Here is a 23021-nt window from a genome sequence, read left to right on the forward strand (position 1 = left end):
CTGTCTTTTTCTCTCACACACAGACTCTCATTCACATGCTCACAAACATGCTCTCTCTCATTTACACACGGGCTCTCAATCACATACTCATATGCTCCCTCACCTAAACCAGTTCTCAATCACACACAGACACACATGCTCTCTCTTTCTCTCATTTACACACAGGCTCTCAATCACATACTCAGATGCTCCCTCACCTAAACCAGCTTTCAATCAGACACAGACACACATGCTCTCTCTTTCTCTCTTTTACACACAGGCTCTCAATCACATATTTACATGCTCCCTCACCTAAACCAGCTCTCATAAGAACATAAGAAATTGCCATGCTGGGTCAGACCAAGGGTCCATCAAGCCCAGCATCCTGTTTCCAACAGAGGCCAAACCAGGCCACAAGAACCTGGCAATTACCCAAACACTAAGATCCCATTCTACTGATGCAATTAATAGCAGTGGCTATTCCCTATGTCACTTTGATTAATAGCAGTTAATGGACTTCTCCTCCAATAACTTATCCAAACCTTTTTTGAACCCAGCTACACTAATTGCACTAACCACATCCTCTGGCAACAAATTCCAGAACTTTATTGTGCGTTGAGTGAAAATGATTTTTCTCCAATTAGTCTTAAATGTGCATTTAATGCCCCCTAGTCCTTCTATTTAATGCCCCCTAGTCCTTCTATTATTCGAAAGTGTAAATAACCGAGTCACATCTACATGTTCAAGACCTCTAATGATCTTAAAGACCTCTATCATATCCCCCCTCAGCCGTCTCTTCTCCAGCTCTAACCTCTTCAGCCTTTCCTCATAGGGGAGCTGTTCTATCCCTTTTATCATTTTGGTTGCCCTTCTCTGTACCTTCTCCATCGCAACTATATCTTTTTTGAGATGCGGCGACCAGAATTGTACACAGTATTCAAGGTGCGGTCTCACCATGGAGCGATATAGAGGCATTATGACATTTTCTGTTTTATTAACCATTCCCCTACTAATAATTCCTAACATTCGGTTTGCTTTTTTGACAGCTGCAGCACACTGAGCCAACGATTTTAAAGTATTATCCACTATGATGCCTAGATCTTTTTCCTGGGTGGTAGCTCCTAATATGGAACCTAACATCGTGTAACTACAGCATGGGTTATTTTTTCCTATATGCAACACCTTTCACTTGTCCACATTAAATTTCATCTGCCATTTGGATGCCCAATTTTCCAGTCTCACAAGGTCTTCCTGCAATTTATCACAATCTGCTTGTGATTTAACTACTCTGAACAATTTTGTGTCATCTGCAAATTTGATTATCTCACTGGTCATATTTCTTTTCAGATCATTTATAAATATATTGAAAAGTAAGGCAATTCAAAAGTAAGGCAATTCAAAAGAGTGCTAGCAATTCAAAAGAGTGCTAGCAAAATGGTGTATGATATAGGATATACACACTGGGGTAGATTTTATAATTTAGCGAGAACGCGTACTTTTGTTCGCGCACCAGGCGCGAACAAGAGTACGCGGGATTTCAATAGATATGCTTGTGATATGCCTGCGCACGCCGAGCCGCGCAGCCTGCCTCCGTTCCCTCCAAGGCCGCTCCAAAATCGGAGTGGCCTCAAAGGGAACTTTCTTTCGACCTCCCCTCACCTTCCCCTCCCTTCCCCTACCTAACCAACCCCCCCAGCCGTATCTAAACCCCCCCCTACCTTTATCGCCGGATTTACGCCTGCCGGAGGCAGACGTAAATCTGCGCGCGCCAGCAGGCTGCTGGTGCACCATCACCCGACCCGGGGGCTGTTCCAGAGGGCGCGGCCACGCCCCCGGAACGCCCCCAGGCTGAAACCACGCCCGCGGCGCCACCCCCGAAACGTCGCGTCACCCGCATCACGCCCCTGAAACGCCACATCATGACCACCACGCCCCCCAACACGCCCCCCAGCACGCCTCTCCATGCAAGCCCCGGGACTTACGCGCGTCCCGGGGCTTGTGCACGCCGCCAAGCCTATGCAAAATAGGCTCGGCGCGCGCAGGAAGGGTTTGGGGTAGGTTTTTGGGGGGGTACGCGCGTAGGATACGCGTAGGATATGCGCGTACCCGTTTGAAAATCTACCCCAGAAAGAATAAAAGAGCTCAAGATATTCTCTCTAGAAGAAATACACATTGGTGCAGGTCATTTAACCTGGCAATCACTAAAGAGTGTAAAGCTTTAGTGAATACTGCTTATAATTGTGAGAATAGCGAGTTTGTGTTAGAATTATTACAATTGTTGCATAATTCACCTACTTGATCTGAGAAGGTGAGAGTACTGGTTTCTGGGCAACTAATCATTAGTGTTTAATCTAAAAAGGTGTTAAAGGCAAGTATTGTTAGAAACAAGAAGAAGGATTAGTTGACAGGTCCAACTGATATGTTTAAATATTTTTATTAATATTTTGAAAACAGTAAATATACACAATATGTCAGTATACAATGAAGTTTACAACTGATATATATATACAGCTCCCATAGTGACCTTAATGCGCCACCTTCCTGGTACACATAAGTCACATTTCTGAGTCGGTATATTTCACCATATATGCTTGATGTTGTGAGAAATAAAGCCTGTAGAGAAGTTTGTATCAAGTTTCCCGCATTTGACATTGCATGTGAACATTGCATGTGAGTCTAGGAACAAATGAGAAACTATTTTTATTATTTTTATTTAAATTCTTTTAATATACCGATGCTCAAGACGAAGTCTTATCGTACCGGTTTACAATGGAACTCGGGGAAACCAATTAACAACTATATAGAAGATAAAGTTACATTAAAACAGGGAGCATAAACATGGGCTTTGGAAGAAAGGAAGATTTCAAACTAATACAACGAGAGTACTGAAAATAGTCAGCGAAAAACAATTAAGTAGCGAGACATATAAAGGTTACCATAAGGTTGCTGATTTCGGCTGGAGATTTATCTTAGGCAGTTGTTACTAGCAATAAACTAGCAATTCAACTAGTTTATTGCTAGTTGTTACTAGCAATAAACTAGTTGAAATTAGCAATAAAAGATGCAAGAGAACATTGAATTTTTAATTCTTGTTGCCATTTGGACTAACAGTAGCCCATGGTCCAGAATTTATGCATATTCTCCAAAGTCTTGTAAAAAAAAAAAAAAAAGAAAAAGAAATAGAGTGCCTTCCCAGATTTTCCATGTCAAACCAATCCTCTAGAATCTGCCAACCTAAGTTGTGTTACGATTGCCACCCACGGGAAGCCTGCGGATCGGGCCTCTCACCTTCCCAGACGGTCTTCAGCGCCCAGTTCTCCGTCGTTGGCATGGTATTGTAAGATTTGGTTACATAATCAACAGCGATAACATGGCATTTCAGCAATCAAATACAATTTTAAAAAAGAGGGAAAATATTGCAGCAATTCAGCACCAGTTCCTTTCCTGGATAAATACTTTAGCTTCCTCAGCCATATTAAAGAAAACATTTTCCCCCTTATAGAAAACGTTTAGTTTGGTTGGAAACAACAATGTGAATCTGATTCGTAGCGTTGTCAATTGTGCACAAATCAGGATGAAGGTTCTTCTCGCAGCGAGAGCTGCAAAATAATCTTGAAACAAAAGTACTTTGACTCCCTCAAAATGAAATTCCCTATTTCGGCAGTAAGCTCTCAAAATTTCCACTTTATGTGCAAAGTTTAAGACCCTAAAGTTGACTACTCGAAGATTAGCAGCAGGGGAAGTTTTTGCAACCAGCAGTCCTAAGCGATGGGCTCGTTCAATATAAAATACGCCATGCTTGTCATCCATATTGCAGGCCTGCTTGAGCCAAGTTTCTAAATGGATCACCAATGAGCTCTCCAATACGATTTGGGAATCCCCACCTCATGATCTCTGGATCATTGAGTTTGGACTGTATCATTTCGTGGTGTATATTGATCGAATCCATAGCCGTTTGCATTGTAATCATTTTATCTTCAATATCAGAAATATGCTGTTCTGCCACCTGTATCTGATGTGTTAACTCTCAATTGGATGCTTAAACCTGCTGAGTAGAAATTCCAGAGAATGTGTCTTCCAGTATAGCAAGTACAGCAGCAGCCACTTCTGCAATCATTCGATTTGAAGTCTCTGAAGCTGGGCTACAATCATTCATGTCATCCATTTTAGGATCACCACTTTTCAGTTTGTCCTTATCCTTCAGAGCTGATTTAGCCACCATAATCAATGTGGAACCATCACACTGATGAGGTTTCCCAGTTGCCCAGGTAGGGAGGAATCCACAGAAGTAATTTTGTCCAATGTGCAATGAAAGTATCACTTCGAAAGAAAGAATTGAGGAGAAGGCCCTCGGAGAGATCAGGCACCATGTCCTCTTTTCCTCACAGCATCACATAGAAACATAGACATAGAAATGATGGCAGAAGAAGACCAAACGGCCCATCCAGTTTGCCCAGCAAGCTTTCGCACTTTTTTTTTCTCTCACATACTTATCTGTTTCTCTTGGCTCTTAGTAACCTTTTTTTATTCTATTTCCCTTCCACCCCCACCATTAATGTAGAGAGCAGTGTTGGAACTGCATCTAAGTGAAATAGCTTAATTTAGTTAGGGGTATTAACCACCGCAATAAGCAAGCCACACCCATGCTTATCTGTTTATTCAGACTGTGTAATTCAGTCCTTGTTGATTGTTGCCTGAATATAGATCCACCGTTCTTCATTCTCCCCTGTCGCTGAAGCAGAGAGCCATGCTGGCTATGTATTGAAAGTGAAGTATCAGTCTTGCACCCCTGCCGTTGAAGCAGAGGGCTATGCTGGATATGTGTGAAGTGTCAAACTTCCTCCCCTGCCGTTGAAGCAGAGAGCTATGCTGGCTTTGCATTGAAGTGAGATATCAGACTTGCTCCCCTGCCGTTGAAGCAGAGGGCTATGCTGGATATGCGTGAATTGTCAAATTCCCTCCCCTGCCGTTGAAGCAGAGAGCTATGCTGGATGTGTGTGAAGTGTTAAACTTCCTCCCCTGCCATTGAAGCAGAGAGCTATGCTGGCTTTGCATTGAAGTGAAATATCAGACTTGCTCCCCTGCCGTTGAAGCAGAGAGCTATGCTGGATATGTGTGAAGCCCGACAGGGACAATTGTTAATCTCCTTGCAGTATAAATCCCTCAAAGGAGATTGCTTTTAACTATTTTTGTTTGAAGTTATTTTCTTAGACACACATATTTTGGAAAGCAATAACTGAGTAAACTTCAGTCTAGAAGAAGTGTTGACTGCAGAATCTTCATCTGCTGGTGATAAGTTGGACTTGCTGAGAAGAACATTTAAATTTTAAGAAAAAAATGTATTAAAAGGTTAACTATTACTGATTGTGTATATTGTCTGCTAATGTTTTAAGGTTAGTATTTGTTTGTTAGTGTTAATGTGAGTGTTCAGGAAAACAGACTTTTGATTGTATTTGTTCAAGGGGAAACAGATTTTGGATTAATCCTGTGAGTTAGTAAAAGTTAGTATTTGTTTGCTAGTCTTAATAATTATCGGGCCAATTCAGTAAAATGCGCGGGAGAGCCAGCGCTGTGAGGCGAGTGCCCGCTCTCCCAACACACGCCCAGGCCACTCTCCTGTGCGCGCAATTCAGTATGCAAATGAGGGCCCGCGCTAATAAGGAGGCGCTAGGGACACTAGCGCGTCCCTAGCACCTCCTTATTGGCAGAAGCGGCGGCTGTCAGTGGGTTTGACTGCTGACACTTAATTTTACCGGCATCGGTTGTCAAACCCGCTGACAGCCACGGGTGCGGAAAACAGACGCCGGCAAAATTGAGTGTCTGTTTTCCAACCTGCGGGCTGCAGGCAGATTTTTTTTTTTTTAAGATTTTTTATTTTTTTTATTTTTGAGGCCTCCGACTTAATATCGCTATGATATTAAGTCGGAAAGTGTACAAAAAAGCAGTTTTGTTCTGCTTTTCTGTACACTTTCCCAGTGCCGGCCGAAATTAATTTCTGAGCATAAAATGTGCGGCTTGGCTGCACATTTTACTTTCTGTATTGAGCGGGACTAACTAATAGGCTCATCAACATGCATTTGCATGTGGAGCGCGCTATTAGTTTGGGGGGGGGGGGGGGTTGGACACGCGTTTTCCACGTGCTATTACCCCATGCTGTATAAGGGGTAATAATAGCGTGTCGAAAACACACATCCAAACAGGGGCTAACGGTGTGCTCGGCCTGAGCACACCATACTGAATCGGCCTGTGTGTTTCTTCAGGGGAAATAGACTTTAGATTGTGAGCTAGTAAAAGTATTTGTCTGCAAGTTTTAATAAGGGAAAATATACTTTGGATTAATTCTATGAACTAGTAAAAGGTAGCATTTTTTTGCTAGAATTAGAATTGTGAGTTTGCAATGCTCACTTACTTGATCTTAGAAAGTGAGTGTATTGATTCCTGGGCAGTTAGTTACTAATTTGATTCCTATGCACACTCCTTCCCCAATCTCCCACTGACCCTAGTCACATTTTTTTTATATGGATTATTTCTCCAATTGAGAAGATGTTCTTCAATATAAGAGTTAATTAGTGTTTTATAATGACAATCAATTAGCCCTGACTTTAGCGATTGACTAATAGTCTTGTTGCTGGTCATTCATTAACATAGATCACCTAATCATCAAATTTAAAAGCCACAATAAATAAATTTAAAAATCTTAGTCAAATTTAACAACCCTTAAATTGAGACATACTCGCTTCTTAATCAGCTTTTAAAACTTTATCAACTCACCAAATTAAGATGCAAAGTTCAGCAGCAAGATGCGATCTAACCAGTCTTTTGCACCAAATGTCACATGTTTGATTATCTACCTATTAGTGAAATGTTGTGTGTGTGCAACTACTGCAAAGAGCACCTGATTCTCAGAGAGTGAGTCCAGTTTCTGGAGACTAGAGTGGCAGACCTGGATGAGCTGAGATAGAGAGGGAAACTTCAGGGACATAAAGTAGTAGAGTGGTCCCAATTTCAGTCTAGCAGCCCTTGTGCTGCTTTGGAGAATCAAGTCACCTTGCTGTGGCAGGAAATGATCCTGTAACTAGGACTAGCCCTCCAGGTGATGTTTTATCCTCCCACACTGAGGATGTGTTTCCAGGTGACTAGGAGGAAAGGGCTGGGATGGCCAGTATGGTTGGTGATTCAATCATTAGGAAAGTAAATAGCTGGGTGGCTGTTGGGCATCAGCATTGCTTGGTAACTTACTTACCTGGTGCAAAGATAGCAGGCCTCACGCACCACCTACATAAGATTTTAGATAGTGCTGGGGAGGAGTCAGCTGTCATCATACTTGTGGAGACCAATGACATAGGAAGGCATAGGAGGAATGTTCTGGAGGTTACATTTAGACTCTTAGAGGATAACTTTCAAACAGCTCATGGGTGCCCATTTACACATGAATATAGGTCATACAAAGTTGCTATTATATTTTATAGCTTGTGCAGAAATGATATGCGCAGATTTCAAAATATGGGTACATATGAACACAAGTGCTCACACATATAAAAACAAGCTGCGCAAGTTTGAACTAATCCAGCTAAGTTCGAAAAGTGCTACTTAGTTGGACAAGTAGAGTTTTTCGGATTTATCCAGTTAAGTAGCATCTCCTGCTACTTAGCTGGATAAATAGGAATATAGCTGGATAAGTAACAGAATATAGAGGTTCTAAAACCTGTCCTTTAGGGACCCTCAGCCAGTCAGGTTTTCAGGATATCCACAATGAATATGCATGAGATAAAATTTGCATGCTACGAAGGCAGTGCATTAAATTTTATTGATTGTGAATATTCCGAAAACTCGACTGGTTAATGGGCCCTCACGACAGGTTTAAGAACCTCTGGTCTATTGTACCTGAAATGTGAATGGTGGCCAAACTAATACCAATCCTTAAAAAAGGATTCCAGGGGTGATCTGGGAAACTATAGACTGAGTCTGACTTCAGTGCCAGGAAAAATCATAGAATCTATTCTAAAGAACAAAATCACAAATCATATAGAATGAAATGGTTTAATGAGACACAGCCAACATGAATTATCTAAGTGAAGTCTTGCCTTACCAAGCTTCTGCATTTTTTTCGAAGGGGTTAATATACATATAGATAATGGTGAGCCAGTGGATATAGTGTATTTGGATCTTCAGATGGTGTTTGCTAAAGTCACTCATGATTGATTCCTGAGAAAATTAAAGAGTCAAGGGGTAAGGGAAATATCCTATTGAATTTTGCAAACTGGTTAAAAGGCAGGAAACAGAGAGTAGGACTTAATGATCAGTCTTCTCAATAGAGGAAGGTAAACAGTGGAGTTCCCCAGAGATATGTACTGGGACTAGTGCTTTTTAATATATTTATAAATAATCTGGAAAAGGGAATGACAAATGAGGTGATCAAATTTGTAGACACAAAATTTTTCCAAGTTGTTAAATCACAAGCAGATTGTGAGAAATTGCAGGAGAAACTTGCAAGACTAGGAGACAGGGCATCCAAATAGCAGATGAAATTAATTTAATGTAGACAATTGTAAAGTAATGCACATAGGGAAAAATAGTTAGAAGATGCTGGGTTTCATATTAGGAGTCACCAGTCAGGCAAAGGATCTAGGCGTCACTGTGAACAATATTTTTTTAAATTCAAACTTGTTTATTAAAATTTCAAGCACATCATGTTGCGGTCCCGGTCGCAGCACTCATGACCGGGACCTTACCTTCTCTTCCAGGGTCCCGGGCCCGGGAGCTCCGCGTTGGTTCGCCGGTCCGTGGGCCTGGTTCCCGGCAGCAACCGCTGTGCCCGGGCGGGCCGGCAAGGCCTGATCTGCGGCGGCATCTCCATGAGGGAGACACCGCTGAGTCGCTGAGTTCAGCCCCTCCCCTCCTAAGCACGTGCGAGGAGGGTGAATTTAAAGGGCTTTTCCCGCCACATGGCGGGCCGCCCCTTTCCATGATGTCAGACGCTGGCAAATATTTAAGGCCGGCATCTGCCTCTGTTTGATGCCTTGCAACAAGGTTACCTTCTGGTGCTTGTTGCTGTGTGCTCTGGGCGCTTGCCTGCTTCCTTGCTGTTTCCAGTTCTTCTAGTTGTTCCAGCTCCAGTTGTTCCAGTTCCGGTTGAGCTCCTGTTCTTCCAGCTCCAGTGGTCCCAGCTCCAGCTGTTCCTGTCCCAGTTGATCCAGCTCCAGGTCTGGATTTTCCTCTCGTGATCCAGCTTCTGCTTCAGTTCCAATCCCAGTCCTTCGTGTTCCAGATTCCTCTCTGCCTCTGTTCCGGTCCCGGATCTTCCCTGCCTGTCCCGGTACTGCTTCTCTGGTTCCGACTTCAGGCTGCTTACGACCCTCCGTGTCTACCACCTGCCTCAACCCCGGACCGTCTCTACTGGTTTCGCTGATCGCCTAAGCCCCAGCGGCCCGGGCTCCTCCCGGGGGAGCCTCAGGCGTCCAGGGTGAAGTCCTCATCTTCAGTCTCCTAAGGCCCAGCGGCCCGGCTCCTACAGGCTCCTCCCGGGGGAGTCTCGGGCTTCCAGGGTGAAGATCTATCTCATCGCTCTTCCAGGTATCCGCCTCCAGGCCTGTGCCCCATCTATGGAGACTCCTCTTCTCACCATCCCTCTTCTCCTTTCAGGCCGGCCCAAGGGTCCACCAAGACACTCACAACAGTTTGTAAGGCCATGGACTCGGCGGATATGCCTGGCCTTCAGGCCATCCCTGGAATGGCTCAACAGCTGCTGCAACAACAGCAGCATTGCCTGGACATGCTCGCAGCTACCGTAGAACGTCTTGCTAATCGCCTGGATGCCATGCCTCCAGACCCGCCTCCCGTTCTGCCACCTGCTCCAGTGGTGAACATCAGTTCACCTACTCAGCTGCTTGCGCCTTCACGCTACGCTGGGGAGGCTAAAACCTGCCGGGGTTTTTTGAACCAGTGCTTCATCAGGTTCTCCCCGCTACCCCAGCAGTTCCCTACGGGCGCGGTGAAGGTGGCATATATTCTGTCCTTGCTGGTTGGGAAGGTGTTAATTTGGGCCTCCCCGCTCTGGGAACGAAACGACCCGTTGCTTGACAACTTGCCACAGTTCATCTCCAGTTTTAAACAAGCCATTGATGAGCCGGCTCGCCTAACCACCGTCACCTCGGAACTGCTGCAACTGCGCCAAGGTTCCCGCTCCTTAGCTGACTACGCCATGGACTTTCGCACGCTCGCCCTCGAGGTAGGATGGTGGGACGACAGCCTCTGAGCAGTGTTCCTGGAGGGTCTGGCAGGATGCATCAAAGATGAATTCGCCGCTCGCGATCTCCCAGAGGATCTTAACATGCTCATCGACTTGGCTGGCCGAATTGATCGCCGTCTCCAGCAGAGAGCTAAGGAGGTACGACCGGTTCAACGTACCCCGCACTAGTTCCTGTCTTTTCCAGACCACTATCTTCGGCCGCTCCTCCAGGGGCAGCATGACAGGAGACTGCCACTGAAGAGCCCATGCAGCTGGGGCGTACACCACTCTCCTCCGCGGAGGAGAGACAATGTCGCCGAACTCTGGGCCTATGCCTTTATTGTGGTCAGAAGGGCCACTTTCTGGCTCGCTGTAAGGAGCATTTGGAAAATGCCAGAGCCTAGGAGGTCGTGAGGAGCTACTCCTAGGTTGTGCCAATACTGCGCCTCAATGTACTGTACCGATCACTTTGGAATACCCAGACGGATCTTTTGAGACCCTCGCCTTCCTAGACTCAGGAGCTGGGGGTAATTTCATTCTAGAAGACTTGGTGCGCCAGCTGCATATTCCCACGCGGTCCCGAGAAGTTCCGCTGTGGATCACTTCCATTCGGGGAACTCTTCTTCCAGGGAGTATTTCCGCTTCCATGGTACCCATAACCTTACACACTGGGGCGATCCATTTGGAGGAGATTGCCTTCCTCGTCCTGGAGAAAGCCGTCCACCCCGTGGTGCTAGGGTTGCCATGGCTACAAAAACATTCTCCGACCATCCAATGGGATACTTTACAGATTTCCAAGTGGAGCTCCTTCTGCTTTGCTAATAGCCTGAGGGTTCCGAGGGCACCAGGTCTCCCTCTTCTTCACACCGCCATCGCTCCTCCAGCACCATACGCAGAGTCTTCTGACGTATTCTCTAAAAAGAAGGTGGAGATCTTACCCCAGCATCGTCCTTTCAACTGCATTATTGATCTCTTACCTGGGACGACGCCTCCTCGGGGGAGAGTATACCCATTATCACTACCTGAGACTCGAACTATGTCCGAGTACATCGCAGAAAATCTTGTGAGGGGATTCATCCGACCGTCCAAGTCACCAGCTGGGGCGGGCTTCTTTTTCGTGGGTAAGAAGGATGGGTCTCTAAGACCGTGCATCGACTATCGAGGTCTCAATGCCATTACGAAACAGGATTGTTACCCACTCCCGCTGATTCCCGAACTTTTGGATAGATTACAAGGAGCCAGAATTTTCACAAAACTAGATCTGTGGGGTGCTTATAATCTGGTCCGAATTCGTCCGGGGGACGAGTGGAAGACTGCCTTTAACACTCGGGATGGGCACTACGAGTATCTCGTCATGCCCTTTGGACTGTGCAATGCCCCGGCGGTGTTCCAACACCTCATGAATGAGATACTTCGTGAACTACTGAATACCTCTGTCATCGATTATTTGGACGAAGTTTTGATCTACTCCCGGTGGCTGACCGGCAGGGGAAGCACCCTGATTTCCTCTCGCAGCGTCGGGCTGCCCTTCCTCTGTGGCCAGGATCCAAGATGGCCACCATAGGCGCGAGGCCGCGCCTCCTCATGAAATTTAAAGGGGCCTCATCCTCTAAATTGACTTCACCTGTGCCTGACGGATCAGGCACAGGGAAGTATATAAGGAGGCTCCCCACACTCATTCTTTGACTTGGCAACATCTTCCTACGCTGTCTAAGTCTGCTTGCTTCGGTGAGTCTTCTAGTGTCTTGAATCCTTGTTCCTGGTTCGTCTTTGTGTTCCTGGTTCCTGACTTCGGATTGGCTAGCGGTGATTCCTGGTGTGTGACTTCGGACTGGCAAGTGGTGATTCCTGGTGTGTGACTTCAGACTGGCAAGCGACGACCCTTTGGTGAGTGACCTCGGATTGGTAAGCAACGACACTCTGGCACTTGACCTTGGACTTCTTCTTGACCATCGTCTCCAAGGGCCCACTTAAGTCCCAGCGGCCCAGGTCCCTACGGGCTCCTCCTGGGGGGACCGCGGGCTTCCAGGGGTGAAGCTCCAGTTAGCCCTTGCACCGAACGCTCGACTCCTTGACCTCTCAAAGGTCCACCTAAGTCCCAGTGGTCCGGGTCCCTACGGGCTCCTCCTGGGGGGACCGCGGGATTCCAGTGGCGAAGACAAAGTTCCTTTCCTCGATGTCACGACTCTTTTTCTGCCTCCACAGTCACCTCAGTCTCCGGTGCTGAGGTTCAGCTGGTCATGTCTTCTGTCCTGCCTTGCCACCCGATGGGAGAACCTATGGATCTTCCTCCTAAGGTATACTATCCTCCCGTCGGCCCAAGGGTTCACAAGCCTGAGCATAACACACAGGATATAATCTAAAACTTTATTCTTTCCAATGGTTAAGATTTTTGAAAATGAAGAATATGGCAAACACACTCCCATACCCGTTGCCAAAACAAGGATAAATTGGGGCAAAAGAAAAACATGTGTGATAGAGACCCTCACATCCAAGTTACAAGACCAGCATCTTCTAATATCACATTTAGACGGATAACTGAAAAGTTATCCGTCTAAATGTTGCTGAGACTCTGACTGAAGTTATCCGTCTAAATTATCGTCTAAATTATTCGTCTAAATTATTCGTCTAAATTAAGTTATCCGTCTAAATGTTGCTGAGACTCTGACTGAAGGCAAGTCCTGGCCTTAAATAGGTCCTGGCTGATGAGGTCATCAGCCAGCATGGGGCTTCAGGACTCGTCTCGCCTGCTGTTGGCCCTTTAAGAGGCCAGGCTGCCTGCACGCGCACACCAAAAGGGGGGCGAACAGAGAGAGCTGAGGGCGGCCTGCACAAGAGACGTCTCTATGCGAGGGGCCGCGCACCACACCGGCCCCAACGTGCGCAGCAGCGCAGCGTGCTGAATACCAGTCCCCATGCCGGGACATGATGTGCCCGCCTCGCAGGACCTTTCCCATACCATGAATTTCAATAGAACAACTGTTTATTAATTTTAAATGTAGGATTATACTCAGTGTGCGGTAACAGAAAAGCAAACAGAATGTTAGAAATTATTAGGAAGGGAAAGGAGAATACAACTGAGAATGTCATAATACCTCTGTATTGCTCCATTATGAAACCATACCTAGCGTACTGTGTACAAATCTGGTCGCTGCATCTCAAAGAAGAACTGGAGAAGGGCAATCAAAATGATAAAGGAAATGGAACAAGTCCCCTACAAGGAAAGGCTTAAGAGGTTAGGGTTGTTCAGCTTGAAGAAGAGACTGCTGATGGGTGATATGATACAGGTCTATAAAATCAAGAGTGGAGTAGAAAGTGTAAATGCGAATCAATTGTTTACTCTTTCATAAAATACAAGGACTCAGGGATATTCCATGAAGTTAGTAAGCATATTTAAAACAAATAGGAAAAAATATTTTTCACTCAATGACAATTAAACTCTTGAATTTGTTGCCAGAGGAATTGGTAAAGGCAGTTAGAATACCTGGATTTAAGAAAGGCCTGGACAAGTTCTTAGATGAAAAGTCCATAAACCAAGTAGACTTGGTGAAAGCCATTACTTATCCATGGGTGTCATCAGTATGGGATCTATTTATTATTTGGGATCCTGCCAAGTACTTGTAACTTAGATTAGCCACTATTGGAAACAGGATACTGGGCTTGATGGCCCCTCAGTCTGACCCAGTTTGGTAATTCTTACTTTCTTAAAATTCTTTTACAACATATATGTATGTTTTCGGAGGCAGTAATGCCAGCTACTCCTTCAACCTGCTGATCAAAGGCCATCTGTGAATCAATAAGCACCCTCCTCAGCTGGTCCCCACCACAAAATTGAGGTAGGAATGCTAACTCCCAATGTTTCTTCCTCTCCCCACATGATGTAAAAGGCTATAAGTGTCAAGGACACCATCCCTCCCCCTCCACACACACACAAATGCATGACAAATAAGGATGTCAGGTCAACCAGACCTAATTTCCTCATCCGACTGAGTGGTGCATAGGTAATGGGGTAGACAAGAGGGTGGGGACTTGGAGAGAGCCTGGTAGCATGTGGAAAGAGGGTCCTCAGGGCTAAAAGCCCCTTATGTCAAGTGGCGGGAAGGGAGCCCATTGGGACTCAAAGTCCTAGGTGATCACGGAAAAGCTTGGGAGGGACGACGTCAGGGCTTAGAGTCCCTTTTGTGATCCTGGGGGAGGGAGTGTTGCTGGGAAGGGTTGTCAGCCAGTAGTGGACACTTAGGAGGGGCAAGAATTGGAGCGGGCACATCAATAAGCGAATTAGCCTGCCAATGCCCTCAGAAAAGTTAACTACTCCTTTTGAGATACAGTTAACTTTTTGCACTACCAGGGAGATTACCAGAAATTGTATGTGTTAATACAATTTGCAGCAATCTATTTAAATGTTTTGCATGAATTTTCATGCCACAAAGATTATTGATATTTCTGCGTGTTATGGTGTGTTTGTTTTTGGTTTTTTTTGCCTTAATGATAACACTGGGCAACAAATTTTCACAAAAGTCATGTTACAGAAATGAAATTAGTCAATTCTTATACATTTCCATGTGCTAAACACGAATGTGACTGTGAAAATGCAAAATTGGCTCTAGTTTTTTTGTAATATGCAATAATATAATTACATCTTGAACTGTATGCCAATAGCTCACTGGGCAACAAATTTTCACAAAAGTCATGTTACTGAAATGAAATTAGTCAATTCTTATAAATTTCCATGTGCTAAACATGAATGTGACTGTGAAAATGCAAAATTGGCTCTAGTTTTTTTGTAATATGCAATAATATAATTACATCTTGAATTGTATGCCAATAGTAGGAGACCTACGGTTAATACCGTTTGAAAAATGAAGTCATAGACTACGTCTTAGATTTCTTTGCTTGTCTCTTGTACACCTGTTCGGGAGCATCTCTGCGGAGTGTTCAGCAGTAGTCAGCCAGCATGAATATTTCAAATGCTCACCCTTTCTGACTGGGCTTCATCTAGTACACTGCTGACGTCAGCTTACTCAGCAGCAGCATGGCAGTAGAACTGCATTGCATCAGAAAATGATGTAATAAACTCTGGAATGTGTGCATGATGGTATTATGCAATATGATGCAATATTACATCATTCTAGGCTTATTTACAGTCCTACTGGATAAATTTACATAACTAAACATAGAAAGTGAACTATATTAAATATCTTCAAAACGAGAGCCAATAAAAACTTTTCATGGTCATATTCGTGTTCAGCACATCAAGATACTACAGAGTAGGACCTTTTTACGTCAGTTACACTTTCATTGTTGCCCAGTGTAATGCAAGCTTGTGCATTACCATCAGCACATGTTAATGTATTTTAATGTGCCTTAACACCAAAATCTATGTATTTAACATGCATTAAATAATTAACAAACGTTAGTAAATAGGTCCCTTATTGAGGCATAAGCTTTAGAAGACTAGAGTTCACTTCATAAGGAGCCTTAATGATGTAGAGAGGGAGAAAACCATAGATTAATACCTGTAACAGTACAGGGGACAAGCACAAAAGAGGCAGACTGGGAGGATCAGTGCTCCTCTGCTGCCTACATCTTCTATGTTTTTATGTCTCTAAACAGAGCAAAGTGTAATCAGCTTCTGTGCAACTCAAGAAAGGAAACCAGCACAGCTGGAGTCAATTTTGTGACAAATTGATCCAAATTCCTTTCTCTGTGCTTTAACTAGAGTCCAAGTAATAGGCATAGCACCTTAAGCTTTGCCTCAGAACAAAAAATAATTCATTAAGAAATTAATGAAATGTTCATATCTAAAATGTTTCACAAGTCCATGTATAACTAAGAAGAAAAAAAATAGTTTTCTATGTGCCCGCCAGCTGAAATGATTTCCCTTCTTATATATCTAGTGAAGGTCATTTAGAAGAATGGTCTGAGAGGAACTGGTACAGAGTACATATTTTTCAAGGAAAAAGGTATCTTTTCCTTTTTTTGGCCCAGTGCTTCCTTCTTTCTCCATTTTATTCCAGAGCTTGGATTCTGGTGCCATGAGCCTTCACTTGTAACTACCTGGGGATTTGCCCCCTATTTTGCTTAGTTTGCTCATTGCAGCAATAATCCCAAGGCCTGAATCTGTCAATAGGAACAGAAGTCTTGGGCCTAGAGCAGGGGTGGGCAATTCCGGTCCTCGAGGGTCGCAAACCAGCTGGGTTTCCAGGATATCCCTAATGAATACGCATGAGAGGGATTTGCATGAATTCTGCCTCCGTTGTATGCAAATCTATTTCATGCATATTCATTAGGGATATTCTGAAAACCCCCGACTGGTTTGCAGCCCTCGAGGACCGGAATTGCTCATCCCTGGCCTACAGCGAAAAATATCTGAGAGTAGCAGGTAGGCTGAAGATTTTCTACTTCCCAGCTGTGCTGCCGTTACTGCCCTTCCCAGATGTAGATCATGGGGGCCAAAGCCTGCACTACCCTTACCATGTACTGCTGCTTCCTGTAATGAAAACATTAGACCTGCTGGCCATCCTCCCTGATTCCCCAATCCCCATTCTCCCTGCAGATACCTCTGTCACTGTTGCTGATTCAAAGAGACAGGAAGAGAAGAGCAACAGCAGTGTCTCAAATCATATCTTTTTCTTCTGCTGCCCAAGGTCCAACTACCATTTTACACCATACAGGAAACTGTAGTGCTGCATGTTTCAAAAAAGGAATCAGACTCCTGGCAGCTGAGGAGAAGATATGGCCTGAAACAACACACTGCCTCATCCTTCTGGCAGCCTAGATGAGAAAGACTTGATGGGGGGGGGCAGTTACATGAGAAAGGAATATAAAGAATCTTAGGCAGGGAGAATGAGGATGAGAGGATTAGAGTGGAGTGATGAGGATTATAGTGGAGGATTATAGTGGAGTGATGAGGCAATTAGAGTGGGATAAGAACATAACATACGAACATAAGATATGCCATATTGGGTCAGACCAAGGGTCCATCAAGCCCAGTATCCTGTTTCCATTAGTGGCCAATCCAAGTCACAAGTACCTGGCAAGTACCCAAACATTAGACAGATCACAAGCTACTATTGCTTATTAATTACCATCATAGCAGTTTATGGATTTATCCTCTAGGAACTTATCCAAACCCTTTTTAAACCCAGTTACACTAACTGCTGTAACCACATCCTCTGGCAATGAATTCCAGAGCTTAACTATATGCTAACTGAAAAATAATTTCCTTGATTTGTTTAAATGAGCTACTTGCTAACTTCATGAAGAGTGAGGAAGGAATGAGAGTGGATCATAGGGGTGGTCAGGAGGCAATGAGAGGGGGATCATTGGGGCATGAGGAGGAGATAAAGGAGGGATCATGGGGGTAAGGAGGAGCTGGGGGTGAGGGTAGGATCATTTGGAGGGTTGAAGAGGGGCTGGGGATAAGAAGGAAATCAGTGGAGTTGAGAAGGGGATGGGGAAAAGAGATGAATCATTGGAGGGAATAGAAAAGGGGATTGGCTGGGGGCAGCGTGTGTGTGTGTGTGTGTGTGTGTGTGTGAGAGAGAGAGAGAAAGAGAGAAAAAAGGGGGGAACCAGAGGGGGGATTCAGCATTTGTATGTGCAAGAAAGCAGGAATCAATGCCGTGTGTGGGTCTTTGTGTGTGAGGACATGTCAGATTGGGTGGGACGTTAGCAAAGGAATAGGAAAACATGGGGAAGCAACTTAAAACTGAAACAGCATCCCCATCTTCAGTCAACCCAGGGAGCAGAAGACAGAATTCGAGGGCCCTGCACATGGTAGAGAGCAGTACAACTTCTGGGTTACCGAGCTGACCCAATCAATAAGGTTTCATATATTTATAATGGATATAAAGACATAGCTAACAATGTAAAATCACAAACCTTAAACAAGAAATCCAAACCAAAGTTATTTGCAATATAATTCGTAAAAGTTAAACCATCAAAACATTTTGAACTCCATTATAATCCAAAATTTAATTCAGTGTTTCCACATAAAAATCAGAATCACATAAAACCACTAACTCCAATTTCAGACACCAGTCGGGGACATATATCAATCACACATTCAACACAACAGATATATAAATCATATAAATATAAACACAAATACACATCAGAAGGGTATGAATCACATAAATACAAACAGAAATATCCTCCCCCACTAAATCCACACGGGTGAGTGCCACGGGCTATGCTGCACAGTGACACAGCTTTAAGAGTTGCTCAGCAGGCGAAGAATTGGACTCCTAGGAGAAGAAGCAGAGGGGAGAGAGGCACAGCAAGAAGGATAAGCCACAGAGGAGGCGGGAGGTGAGAGAAACCAAATGAGGAAAGGGGAGAGGGAGGGGCCAAAGGAATAGAAAGGGGAAATAGGGAGAAGGGGATAGAAGGAGGGGGAGACAGAAAGGAGTTGCATGCTCAAAGAAGTAGGGGGGGGGCAAAGAAGAAAAAATAAAGAGAGAGGGGGGGTCAAAATGATGGAATGGAAAGGGCGGTACTGCGGATGAGCAGCAGATAGGGGAAGAAAAGTTGGGGGCCCCGCACAGAGGAGACGGGAAAAGGCACAAAGCAGGACGAGAGAGGTAAGAGAATACAAGGAGGAGAAGGAGGCGAGGAAGGAGATGAGAAACAGAATGGCAGTAGGAAAAGGGCAGGAAACATTTAGGACAGAAAGCAGGGTGTTCTCCCAGGAGGCGAGAGCAAGAAGGAGCGGGGCATGAAGTCTTTTTTTTCCCCCTGTATTGGGGGGGCGGCCTATATCTTCAAATTTATCAGCTCTCCTATGTCACTGGTGCATATTCTACAGAGAGAAAATAAAATATATAACACACAACTGAAAACCTCTTTTACAATTACATGTTCAACAAACCACCTAACACGTTCTGAATACAAATGGAAGAATCAATCTAAACGAAGAATTTATGGAAACAGAAAAGTGGAACTATCGTGGATGGCGATAATCCTTTTCTGGCCCGTAGCGCAGTCCATAACGCGAGGTTGAGGTTGTAGTTATTAGCCGCGATAGCAGCCGCGCTAACACTGCGGCTGTTTCGCCGCACACGATACACAGGTTCCCGCTTTACATATGCTCCGCCCCAACTCCGCCCCCTGAATACCAAATGAATAATTTGCATTCGCAAATCGCGTTAACAGCTGTTAATGCGATTTGCGAATTTATCGCACGCGGTAAAGTGCTTGGAAAATGAGGCCCTTATTTCAGAGTTGAAGTGTGTTATTTGATTCACAGTTGACTATGGAGCCTCAAGCAGTGAATATTTCCAGGATGTCTTTTTTTCATTTTGTGTCCTCTCTGGCATATTCATGGGGTATTTATCCAAGGAAGATTTAGCATTGGTAATCTAAGCCTTAATTTTACCTCATTTGAATTTCTGTAATTGTTTATTGTCAGGACATCCAGCAAAACCTGTTTATAAGAATTAGTATTGTATATGTTATTTTGGAAATTGCCCTGAACAGATTTTTGGTAATTGGGCAGGATAGAAATTTGTATAATAAAATAAATAAATAGTACAAAATAGTGCAACTAGGCTCGGTGATACATGCGTGAGTACACTGATGAGTGCATGTAGATGGGCACGCATATGCAATCTCACGTATTTTGTATCATGCGCACAATTGTGCACACATTATACAAATACATGCTTAAATCAACCCAAAACATGCTCACATATCTAAAAAGATATTAGGCTTGTATTCTCAACATAGCCAGATAAGTAGCATTTTAACACTTATCTGGCTATATTACTTAACCAGATAAGTAGCTGTTTTTGAGACTTATCCAGCTAAGTGGCAGCAAAGCTACCCCTTACCCAGAGAAGTCAAAATTTATCCAGATAAGTGGCACAGCTCTTCTGTGCATGAGTATTTATGTTCTTAATTTTAATCATTTACAGATGCAGATTTAACTTGCATATTTTCCTTAGCACTTGGCTTTACACACGTACGTGATCAAATTCTGTAACATGCACGCATGAAGGAAATTACCAGTTTTATCAATTAGTACATTGGTTTACCCACTCTAACTCTAGATCATCAAGACCCTCCTGGTTCTTAAGCCTGAACTCCCCCCAGTTTATCCTGACTCCTCACCAGTCAATATTTGGCCATAAAGAATTTTATTCACACTTAACACCAGATAATTAGCAGGCGTAAATATCAGCAGGTAACATACATATGTGTGTCGCTTTGGCAGGTTATAAAATAAATGTAAATGTTGGCCCCACCCTGAAATGCCCATTGTCTGCCACCTTTTTGTATGTTCAAATCTGTTATTTTCAGCATAAAATACAACAAATTGCTGGAGCACTGATGGTCGATGGACTCTTTTCAGTGTCCAGTATACAAACTTGAAAAAGAGAGAAACAGTAACAATTCCCCCATTAACTTTCCCTCCTTTCACCCTCCTTCTCACACCCACCCATCTCATGACTGAAGGTTTGCTAACAGCTACTTTTTTATACAAACAAATTTAGTCACGCATAATTACTTGCACGTGCATGTTTAAGATTTATAAAATACCATTTATATTTATCTTCTATCTGGTACATCTTATAGAAAGATATAGGGATCAATATTCAAAGCTGGCCGTTTAAGTAACTTAGCCGGATATAACTTATTCAGCTAAGTTACAAGGTATATTCAGCGGCATGTTTAAGCCACTGAATATACACACTGAGCCATATAAGTTATAACCAGCTAAGTTTAGACCTACTCTATGGCTCGACTAACTTAGGGGGTCATTTTCTAAGCCTATCGCACACGTGCAATAGCTTGCCGGGGGCGGATTCGGGGCGGGGAGAGGAGGAGTTGGGCCTGCGAGGAGGTGACACGGCATTATCTTTGCTGGCGACGATAAGGTAAGGACCATTATCATTGCCAGCAGTGCGCCCAATAGCACCACCTTTCACGGGCCTGCGAAAGCGCTGCCGGCTTTCGCAGGCCCGCCCCCCCCTGCCCTCCATTACCGCTGGATTCACCATTTTCTGCAAGAATGGAAAATCCAGCCCTTAGACACATAACTTATGTGGCTAAGACCGAAAATCAGTAGTTAGCTGCATAACTTGTACGGCTAACTTGCTGTGCTTGGATCCCACTACACACCCACAAGTTATGCAGCTAACCTTTTAGCTGTATAAATGACTTATGCAACTAAGTGGCAGCCGCTGAACGTAGGCGCATTAGCATAAACTATACTTATCCAGCTAATAGTGTTGAACGCACTTTGAATATTGACCTGATAATACCTATCGTGGTGAGTTTACACTGGTTACCATTTTTTGGCGTCCTCAGTTTATAAATCTTTTTTTGACATTTAAATCTATTCACCGTTCTGGTCCACTGTATATTCACTGTCTTATTTATCCTTCTAAATGTGCTCTCTTCTTTCTTCAGAACTAAGATCTGCTCATGCTGACTAATTAGCAGTACCAATGTGGTGCAAGGCTCTTTTAACTTGCACTAGAACCCTTGCCTTTTCATTTTACATTCCTGCTTTGTAGAATTCTCTCCTTCCTGAGGCGAGAATGTTAACTGACTTAGTTGTTTTAAAAGATTCTTAAATCTCGGCTCTCTATACAGGCATTTGGAGTTTAGTTTTAATATTTGAGTTATTATAGCTACTGATATTTGGGATTCAATTGGGGATTTAGTCTGTCATTGTGATTATATTTAAATATTAGGTTTTAATTGGGGAATTTTAGATTGCAGTGAGGGTGTGACCTGGAAATTGTATAATATTAGGTATTGGTTATGTTTTCGTTATATGTTACATTTTATTGATTTTATTTTTATAGTGGTTGTTGAGATTGTTTGGGGGTCTTTATTTGTTAAGTTATAATACTTCTTCTCCTCTAGTCGGGGCCCTCTGTTCCCTGTGTGCCCTCTTCAGGGGAAATGCCCTGCAACTGGATTCCCTTGTGGGCTGTCTTAAGGTGAATGAGGCTAAATGCCTGGTCCTGTGTTTTGTTTTGTTTTTTTTTAAAGGAATCTTAACATATACTCCTTAACATAAGTTATATTTTAATGTTATTGTGACTTTGACTATGTATGTATTATGTTATTTATGTTATTTGTAGTTTTTGAAGCATGTTCTGAGCTACAGAACAGTGGTCTCTAGTGCAGATTTGCTGGCCGTCGGAGTGAGGACGCTCACTCCAAGAAGTGGTTTGGGCAACGTTCTCTCTACCTAGCTTGATGGACACTCTACCTGGGCAACAACATGCTAGGTGGAGAGAATGTTGCCCAAATCTCCTCTTGGAGTGAGCGTCCTCACTCCGACGGCCAGCAAATCTGCACTAGAGACCACTGTTCTGTCCGTAGGTCTCATGTGGAATGCGAAAGTGGCCCCCAACCCCCGACGCTCATACCTAATCCCCTCCCCGAGTTAGTAGGTAGCCCTCCCATAGGGATTCAAATACCTATGTAGGGCATAGGCACTATAGTAAGGCGCTCTCTCTCGCTCTCTCTCTCTCTCTCTCACTCATATCGTGGGCTGCGATGATTGAAATCCAAAAACCGGCAAATATCGTGCACCGCGATAAAATTCTGAAAGAATCATCGCACACTGGGAAAACATCGTGTGCAGCGCTAATGTTTTCGCGAATGGCGAAAACATCGCCGCACGCGATGTTTCCCCACTGCACGAAAGAAGCCTCATTTGCATTGGTAACGCCCCCTAATGCGTTACCAATGCGTTATTGGAAAATGAGGCCCTAAGTCTTTAGCTGCTAGCCCCACATCACTTAATAAAAGTAACTCTTTTAATGCTTGCTCTGGAGGATTCCCTACCCAT

At 44.0% G+C, this 23021-nt stretch overlaps 1 protein-coding gene across 3 annotated transcripts in view; it reads right to left on the reverse strand.

The window, feature by feature from the left end:
* Nucleotides 1-23021, reverse strand: part of SLC25A21 (solute carrier family 25 member 21) — an 847107-nt gene that overhangs the window by 414699 nt on the left and 409387 nt on the right. The gene's annotated exons all lie outside the window — the stretch shown is intronic.

Source organism: Rhinatrema bivittatum, chromosome 4, assembly GCF_901001135.1.
Source record: "Rhinatrema bivittatum chromosome 4, aRhiBiv1.1, whole genome shotgun sequence".
Lineage (NCBI taxonomy): Eukaryota > Metazoa > Chordata > Amphibia > Gymnophiona > Rhinatrematidae > Rhinatrema > Rhinatrema bivittatum.